This window comes from Petaurus breviceps, unplaced genomic scaffold (genome assembly GCF_028583685.1).
Source record: "Petaurus breviceps papuanus isolate PSGF00001 unplaced genomic scaffold, PetGlider_PUasm1.0 424, whole genome shotgun sequence".
Taxonomy (NCBI): Eukaryota; Metazoa; Chordata; class Mammalia; order Diprotodontia; family Petauridae; genus Petaurus; species Petaurus breviceps.
In genome coordinates this window covers 56,877-66,682 of record NW_027186328.1, presented here as the reverse complement: position 1 = coordinate 66,682, position 9,806 = coordinate 56,877, and the positions used below count along the sequence as shown (strand labels likewise).

Below are 9,806 nucleotides of genomic sequence, written 5' to 3'. Positions count from 1 at the left end.
ACTTTCAATGGAAGCTCCTCTCTTGCTGTACATCAGAGAATTCACACAGGAGAGAAACCTTATGAATGTGAACAGTGTGGAAAGGCTTTCAAATGCCACTCTAATCTTGCTGTACATAAGAGAATTCACACTGGAGAGAAACTTTATGAATGTGATCAATGTGGAAAGGCTTTCTCACAGAGGACCAATCTTGCTTCACATCAGAGAATCCACACTGGAGAAAAACCTTATGAATGTGATCAATGTGGAAAAACATTTAAAGACAGGTCTCATTTTATTTATCATCAGAGAATTCACACTGGAGAGAAACCTTATGAATGTGATTAATGTGAAAAGACTTTCAGTGGCAGCTCCTCTCTTGCCATCCATCACAGAATCCACACTGGAGAGAAACCTTATGAATGTGATCAATGTGGAAAGGCTTTCAGCTGCCCTTCCCTTCTTGCTGTACATCAGAGAATCCACACTGGAGAGAAACCTCGTGAGTGTTTAGAATGTTCTAAAGCTTTTAATGGGCTCGCTTCCTTTCCTAAGCACCAGAGAATGCATTAATAAAGAATAAAACTTGTTCATGTGATCACCTTGGAAAATCATTCAGGCTGCAATCATTCCCTGTTTATCATCAGTGATTTCTTATCTACTGTCACAGAAGATAGAAACCTCATGCTTTTGTTGATTGTGGAAAGCTGTACAAATGGAGTTCAGAGCTTGGTAGACATCAGAAAATTCATCTTGGACACAAGTGCAATATGGGCTCAATGTGGGAGGGCCTTCACCCAGAGATCTCCTCTTCCTTTTCTTTAAGGATTCTTTGTGCAGAGAAGATTAATGAATGTGCTCAATGAGGTCCTGCCATTCCCTGGAAGATGTAAGTCAGTAGGCATCACACCTAGCTTACTGGTTTTGAGATTCGGTTTTCTGGTTTCTAAATAAATGATTAAGTTGTATACTCTATCTAGAGAGTTTGGTATATTTTGTGAGAGAACATCATGCAATGTGTATATCATGGTCTTAATATTTTTTTTAATTTTTCTTTTTTTCCAGAGGGCAATTGGGGTTAAGTGACTTGCCCAAGGTCACATGGCTAGTTTTTGTGTTAAGTGTCTGAGGCCGGATTTGAACTCAGGTCCTCCTGACTCCAGGGCTGGTGCTCTATTCATTGTGCCACCTAGCTGCCCTGATAGTCATGGTCTTTATTGTGATCGTGGGTGCTATAAATATTGCATTGGTGCTACATGGAGTCAGTCATGTTCTCCCAGAAATTTACTTTCAACACTACAGATATGTGCTGGAGCCAGCTTGAACCAGCTGGGGAGGACTGGTTGTTAAATGTTTCATGTGAACATCTCATTCAAGGAAATCAGCAAAAGCGACAAGTCAGATCTTGATGGTTTTGTTGATTTTCTATACATACAAAAGTGATGATCTCAATGAACAGAAAATGGAAAAACATGTTCTTTTCTTCTAGACCCCAGTTGTGAAACCTTTACTATCAGACCATTGCCTGGCTCTCTTTTCAGTTTCTTTGCTATAAGGATCCCAACAAACCCCCTTCCTCCATCATGGGAAGGCATCAGGAAATCCACTCATCCCTTTTGCTGGGTTCAGGAGAAAATGGGATGCAGTGGGTAGAAGCAATGGGGGTTGGTTACTGATACCCCACTAACTAAAACAAATGGGGAAAGAGTCAAAGGTAAAAATGGTACGAGAGAATGATAAGAAATAAATCTGGCCCAGAGGCCAAGAAGGTCAGCTTGTGAGAATAATAACAAAGGAAAAATGAAAAACAGCTCTAAGGACAAGACCCAGTCAGTCCTCAAGTGTTTCTGAAGAGCCTTCTATGCTCCATGCTCTCCACTTGGTCTGAAGAACTCCACTCAGATGAGTCTGTATACTAATGGAAGAGAAAACAATTGCTTAAATAGGTACATAAAACTAGAAAGAACAGCTGTTTAACTGAATTAGCTAAAATAATGCAAAGGGCAAAATCCAGGGTGGGGGAGGAGGGTGCCAGCAGGTGTGACCCCAAGGAAAAGATAGCCCATGACCTGTGTCTTATGGGATGAGAGGGATTCCAAGGTGGAGGGAAGGATAAAGTTCAAGGCAAGAGGGTCAGGCCGTGCCCAGAATCAGAATCTTCTGTATGAGAAACAGAAGGACCAGGTAACTGGATCTCAAAAAACGGGTGATGAGTGTCTCATGTGACTGGAAAGAGACACTGGGGCCAGGTTGGGTAGGGATTCCAAACTTTAGGAGAGGGGTTGGTATGTGATCCTAGAGGCAACAAGGAGCCACTGGGATTAGTCAGTACCTGAGGAAAATGAATTTGGCAGGAATGTGGAGGATAGATTATGAGGGCAAAACCTGAGACTTGGCAAAGAATTAGGAAGGTGGAGTGGTAAGTGAAGAGATTAAGAATTTTTATAAGACATACTGTGTGCCTGGCCCTGTGTTCTGTGCTTTACAAACAAAATTTCATTTGATCCTCCCACAACCCTGTTATTCCCATTATCTAGGTAAGAAAACTCAGGAAGCAGAGTTTAGTGTTTACAGAGGGTCATACAGCTAGTAAATCTCTGATATTGAATTTGAACTCGGATCTTCTTCACTCTAGGTCCAGACTGGCTCTAGCCACTTTGCCACCTAGCTGCCTCTTATCTTAAGCAAAGAAGATCCGAGTTCAACTGTTGCTTTGGTTACCCTCAGTATCTATGTTTGCTGTAGATTCACACAGAACAGAAACTTCACTTTTGCCTGTTTTAGATCTGTTTTGAACATGCCATTTACTTTTTTTTTTTAAGCAATTGGGGTTAAATAACTTGCTTAACGTTACACAGCCAGTTATTTCTGGGTGTGGTGCTAAGTATCTGAGCCTGGATTCAATCCCAGGTCCTCCCGACTCTGGGGCTGGTGCTCTTACTCACTGTGCTACCTGGCTGCCCCCATTCCATTTACTTTTGCTAGACGCTTGTGCATGTCCAATTCTTTGCGAAGCTGGCATACTCATTACCTAAGTCATAATTGGAATTGCAGGCCTTAATATCACTTCATGGCTCAGAATCAGTTGTTCAGACAAATCCCAACATGCAGCCTGTCTCCTTGCCAGAGTCTTCTCTCCTCCCTCCATCTAACTGCTCTGACTCCCAGCATCCTCTCGTCTCTGCTCCAGGAGTTCTGCAAGCTCCTGCCACCACAGGCTCCATGTGATTATATTCTGCCTATTAAGGGGCAGGAAAGATCTTCAAATTACCATTACCATTACAATCTCCTGACTCTGTTTTCTCTGGCTGCTCCTCCTGCTCACTCTGGCTCCCCTGAAATCCCATTTAAAAGACCTCATTCTACAATAAGTCTTCTCCAGTCCCCTTCAGCCTCAGTGTCTTCTCTCCCTTGCTTAGCTCCAGTTTATCTTGGACATGGTGTGTTTCTAGATGGTTGTTTTCCTGTTGTCTTCCATGCTAGATGGAAGTCCTTGAGAGCAGGGCTTGTCCCCTGCCTTTCTTTGGTACCCCTGGTACTTAGTACAAGGTCTGAAAGGTGCTTAATAAATCCTTGCTAACAGGAAGAAAATCTAGGAAAGTGTTCCTATTGGAGACTCTTGGCCCTTTAGGGATGATTTCAGGAGAATTCTGTCTCCCAAAGTTCCAAACAGTGACTTCTTATAGGATCGTGATTTATCACTGGAAGGAAACTGAAAGGCTTGGAGGGTCATTGACTTGCCAGGATCACATTGCTAAAAAGCATCTGAAAAGGAATTCCTGCTCAGGTCTTCCTGTCCCCAAGCTTAACACTCCCTTCATTACAACACGTAAATGTACCATGATAACCTCATACATTTGCTTTCATCTCTCTGACCTGGGCAATAGTTACTTGGACCTTTCCCCACCAGAATCCATCATGCTTCCCCTTCCTGAAGACAGGTCAGATCTCTGGCAACTGGAAGTCCTAGGCATGGGGAATATGGAAAGGAAGAGGATGGAAATTTATAATTTGGCCCTCCTTAGGGAAAGGGGCCATGTAAGCATGAGCCACAGAATGGTTCCCTGGATGCTTTAAGGTTTCTATGGTACTGATTGCTGGGATCTTTGGAGGGGACATCATAGGGTCATGCAGCCACTTGGGAATCAGAAAAATCCATCTTCACCTTTTTTAGAGGATGGGCATATTCCATAGCTTCCATTATTAAGAAATTAGAAGCAGGGCGGCTAGGTGGTATAGTGAATAGAGCATTGGCCCTGGAGTCAGGAGGACCTGAGTTCAAATCCAGCCTCAGACACAACACAAAAACTAGCTGTGTGACCTTGGGCAAGTCACTAAACCCCAATTGCCCCCCAAAAAGCAAAAAAGAAAAATAATTAAAAAAAAAGAAATTAGAGGCATCCAGTAGTTCACTGGTAAGAGCCCTGTTACTTGAGCCAGGAAGGTTTGATTCCAAATACAGCCTCAGATACTGAGTAGTTGTGTGCTGTTGGGCAAATGACTTCACTTATTTTTGCCTCAATTATAGAACAGGGATATGAATAGTACCAAACTCACAGAGATGTTGTGAAGATCAAATGAGAAATTATTTATGAAATTATATATATAATTATATGTGTATAAAAAGTGCAGTGCCTGACACACAGTAGGTGTATTTAAATGCTTATTCCTTTCCCTTTATCCCCCACCAATTGTTCCGGAATTTAAGGGAACAATGAAGAAAGAAGTATAGACTTGAGATACCAAGTAAGATTAGGATAGAGACAGTCTAGGACAACTCCCAAAGATTCAAGATGGGAAAGCCATCCACATCCGCAGGAAGCAGACCATTGTTCTCATCTTCTTTTGTTGTTTTGTTCCTTCTTTCTCAGGGTTCCTCCCATTAGCTCTAACTTCTTTACTAATGTGAAACTATACTTCATATGAACGTCTAAGTAAATAAAGCCTATATGAGATTGCGTGCCGTCTTGTGGAGGGGGAGGAAGAAAATTCAAAAATCAAAATCTTATGGAAGTGCATATTAAAAACTAGAATAATTTTTAAGAAGAAAAAAAGGGAATTGGCCAAATGGAAAAAAGAGGCACAAAAATTCACTGACCAAAAGAACTCCTTTAAAAAAAATAGAAATTGTGGAGGATTCTGGGAAGATGGTAGAGTAGGTCAGAACACTCCAAGCTCTCAAGATTTTCTCCCACAGAGTTAAAATAGCACCTTCGGGTGAACAAAGTGTGGGTGGAGATAAATAAGAATGGGCATAACTGGGGTCCTCCTGGGACAATTGGAGAAGATCAGAAAAATAATCTCAGGAAGAGGTTGGTCCCTGGGAAGAGTAAACCCCTCCAGGCGAGGTTCCATTTGAACCACAAGCGGCAAGCCTCTTAAACCAGCGGCAAGCCCTGGGGTTAGTTTTTTTGAGAGGCTGCCTCAGCCCCAGACCCCAGAACTTTTACCTCCAGGATAGTGAGGGGTGTTGGGTATTTGAGTTTGGGGAGATTGAGGGAACCTGTGCTGACCAGAAACATCAGACCCAGATGTGCTGCAAAGAGCTGGAGGGAAGAACTGAAGATCTGGGGCAAGAGGAACTATTTCCCATATTCCAGGGATAGAGGTGATTACAAATAATTAATATTACAAATATCAATTACAAATGAATAATACACAAAAAAATGCACAGGCAAAGGAAAAAGAATCCAACCATAGGCAACTATTTTGGGAATAGAGATGGCTGGGGTTCATCTTCAGAGGAGGATATTGAAATAAAGAAACCCCAAAGAGTAATGTCAAATTGTCACCAGCCCATAAAGAATTAATAGACGATCTTAAAAAAGACTTCAAAAATCAAATGACACAGATAGAGGAAAAACTAAAAAAGAAAATAAGAATAATCCAAGAAAAACAAGAAGGGTATGAAAGGAAAGTTAACCAATTAGAAAAGGAAATCCAAAATCTTAAGGAAGATGATGACATCTTGAAAATGAGAATTGGGCAAAGTGAAGCCAGTGAAATTATGAGATCAAGAAATGATTAAACAAAATATGAATATTTTGGATGATATGAAATGTCATTAAAGTATCATTTAAAATATTCAAAATATGAATATGCTATAGGAAACGAGGAACAGACAGACTTCATATTTACCTGGAGAGGCTTCTACAAACTGATGCTAAGTGAGAAGAGCAGAACCAAGAGGAATTTATACACAATTACAAGCACAATGTACGTGTGATGACCAACTCTGATAGACTGGACTCTTCTCAGCAATGGAAGGTTATAAGACAACTCCAAAAGACTAATGATGGAAAGAGAAAGAACTAGAAAGAACAGAGTTTGAATGCAGATTGAAGCAAACTACCTGCTCTCTTTTTCTTGTTTGGTTTTGTTTCCTCTTTCCCATTTTTCATTCCATCTATTACAATCCTTCTTTATAACCTGACTAATATCTAATGTGAAAGTATTTGCAGATCCTATACTTGACTGCATGCTGCCATGGTGGGGCAGGAAGGGGGGGAAGAAGAGGGAGGGGGAGAAAATTTTAAACTCAAGAAATTGTGGAACTGAATCTTGTAAAGTAAACAAACAAATTAATAAAGACAAAAAAATATTTACAACGAAAAATAGAAGAGAAAATGAAGTATCTTTTAAGAAAAACAAAAGATTTTGGAATAGATCAAGAAGAGAAAATTTAAAAATAATTGGATTAACTGAAAGTTACAGGAAAAAAGGAATCTTGATACAGTAATACAAGAAATAACGAAAGAAAATTGTCCTGAAGCATTAGAACAAGGGAGGAAAGTGGAAACAGAAAAAATCCATTGATCACCACTTAAAAGAGATCCTATGGGGGAAACTCATAAGAATATCATAGTCAAATTCTGAAACCCCAAGCTCAGAAAAAATATTAAAAGCCTCAAGATTAAAACAATTTAAATATGATGTTGCCACAATTAGAATTACTGCAAGATCTAGCAGCCAAGACATTAAAGAACCACTGGTCTTCGAACTCAACATATGGAAGAGCAAAAGAACTGGGGCTTCAAAACTGCCAAGTTAAATATTATCCTGAGGGGCGGCCAGGTGGCGCAGTGAGTAAGAGCGCCGGCCCCAGAGTTGGGAGACTTAGGGTCGATTCCGGCCTTGGATACTTAACCCCCACACAAATAATAACTGGCCGTGTAACCTTGAGCAAGTTGCTTAACCCCAATTGCTTTAAAAAAAAAAAATAAATAAATAAATAATATTATCCTGAATGAAAAAAATAGGTATTTGATAAACTCTCAAACTTTCAAGACTTTGTTTTAAAAATCCTGAAATTAAGAGAAGATTCAACATATAAGAACCAAATCTTACAAAGACTGACTATAAGGGACTAAGGACAGATTGTTAATTTTTATATATGTGAAATGTATATCTAAGATTCTTATCAATAATTGGGTCATTTATGAGATAGATTGGAGTAAGCCTGAGAATGATAGGAATTTTAAAAAGTAAAACAATTTAGGAATAGCTTAAAAGAGTAATTATTTGAGGTGCAAAAGGAAGAATTGGTACAGAGGAATTAGATGGGGGAGGAGGGCTGGTAGTTCTGGTAATGTACTTTCATCAGGAATGGGTTTAAGAGGGAACAATACATATATATTTAGAAGAGTACAAAAGTCTTCTAAATTCAGAAGAGATAAAATGGTAGGGGCATAGGAAGGGGGGCGAGGACAAGCGAAGGATCGTTAGAGGGAATAGATAAAACAGGTAGAGAAGGGTGTTTAGATTTATGGGAATGGGGACCAGAGAGGCGGAAGTGAGTAGGAAAGTTGTTGCTGTTCGGGATCTGAGTTGGTGGAGTCACTAGGTGTAGACCCGGAGAGTGTAGCAAGGCTATGGGCAGCTCCGCCAGTCGACTCTCCAAGGAGCTACTGACAGAGTACCAGGAATTAACTCCTGACGAAGCAGGTGATTCTCCTGGCCCACAAGAGGTTTAGTAGTCTGCTTCCTCCAGAGTCTCGGAGTGTGGAAGATTCTCTGAGAGTCCGAGTATCTACTGAGCAGATCTTAACACTTACGGAGCTTAAGGCCAACCCCCTTCAAGGAACGTATTTGCCGTGTGTTCTCCACAGCACCAGAAAGAGAGAGCTTGAGCTCTGAAGACTTCTTGGACCTCTTCAGTGTCTTCAGTGACGCAGCTACCCCTGAAATCAAGTCCCACTATGCCTTCCGCATCTTCGATTTTGATGATGATGGGACCTTGAACAAAGATGATCTGAAGCAGCTTGTGAACTGCCTTACTGGAGAGGGGCAGGACACTCAACTCAGCTCCTCTGAGATGAATCAGCTCATTGAGAAGATCTTAGAAGAGTCTGACATTGACAGGGACGGTCCCACCAACCTCTCAGAGTTCCAAAATGTTCGCATTCACCTGACTTCACCAGCTCCTTTAAGATTGTCCTGTGATGGGTACTTGCAATGTCTGGCTACACAGGTAACCCGTTCTTCGAGATATCCTCTTCTACGCACTGACCTCACCTGCAGTGCCAACTCCTTGCAAATGGTCGCCATGCCTGGGCTAGTCCTGGGGCTTGTACCGAGGAATCCAGCCCCTGAGCTTTCCTCTCCTCACTGCCATTGTGACAACACAGTTCATGTTTATACGAATCACTAATAAATATTTGGAAGCAGGGGCGGCCAGGTAGCACAGCGAGTAAGAGCACCAGCTCCAGTGTTGAGAACACCTGGAGATCGAATCCCAGGCTCAGACACTTAGCACCCACCCAGAAACACCTGGCCCTGTAGCCTTGAGCAAGTTACTTAACCCCAATTGCTTAGGGATGGCCAGGCGGCTCAGTGAGTAAGAGCACTGGCTCCAGTGTCGGGATGACCTGGATCAAATCCGGGCTCAGATACTCAGCACCACACCCAGAAATAACTGGCCGTGTAACCTTGAGCAAGTTACTTAACCCCGATTGCTTTAAAAAAAAATAAATATTTGGAAGTAAAAAAAAAAAAAGATTTATGGGAATGGGAGGAGAGGGGAGGGATCCTTGGAGGGGGTAGGCAAGTTATAGTAAGACAAGGTAGTAGGTAGAAAAGTAGAGGGGACAAGAGGGATAGGAAACGAGATATAATCATACATTAAAAAAAGATCAGGAGTAGAATAGGTTTGGGAAAGTATGACTATATATGTATATATGTATACGTGTAGGTATATATCTATAGCTGTAGAGAAATATATCTAAACTTTATTGTAGCCTTCTGGGGGAGGGAAGAAAAAAGAACAAATAAAAAAGTGTACAGCAGAGAACAAAAGTCACAAGGAAGCAAAGATGGACTCTTCTCAACACAAGTATTATTTATCATACAGGCTTTCTCAAAATGAAAATCTATTATTACATATTTTGAATGCTCTCCTATGTTCTACATATACTTTTCCCCTTAACTTTGTATTTAAATTCCAATATTTAAGTTTATAATATGTTTTTGTTTCTTTTCTGTATTTGTGTTCTAATAAAAAAAATTTTTTTTTAATTAGGAATGGCCCACAAGGGCTTTAAATTGTGCATACTCTTTGACCTAGCAATACCACTTCTAGGGCTATATTCCAAAGAGATCATAAAAATGGGGAAAAGATCTATGTGTATAAAAAAATTTATAGCAGCTCTTTTCATGGTGGCCAAGAACTGGAAATTGAGGAGATTCCCATCAGTTGAGGAATAACTGAACATGTTGTAGTATATGAATGTAATGGGATACTATTGTGCTATAAGAAATGATGAAGAGGTGGACTTCACAAAAACCTCTAAAGACTTATATGAACTGATGCTGAGTGAAGTGAGCAGAAC

The 9,806-nt window shown here is 40.8% G+C and overlaps 2 pseudogenes; both read left to right on the top strand.

Moving 5' to 3' along the window:
- LOC138171316 (zinc finger protein 58-like) overlaps positions 1 to 954 on the top strand; it is a 5,465-nt pseudogene extending 4,511 nt beyond the window's left edge.
- Positions 1 to 8,551, top strand: part of LOC138171319 (calcium and integrin-binding protein 1 pseudogene) — a 13,091-nt pseudogene extending 4,540 nt beyond the window's left edge.
- The last annotated feature ends 1,255 nt before the right edge of the window (positions 8,552 to 9,806 follow it).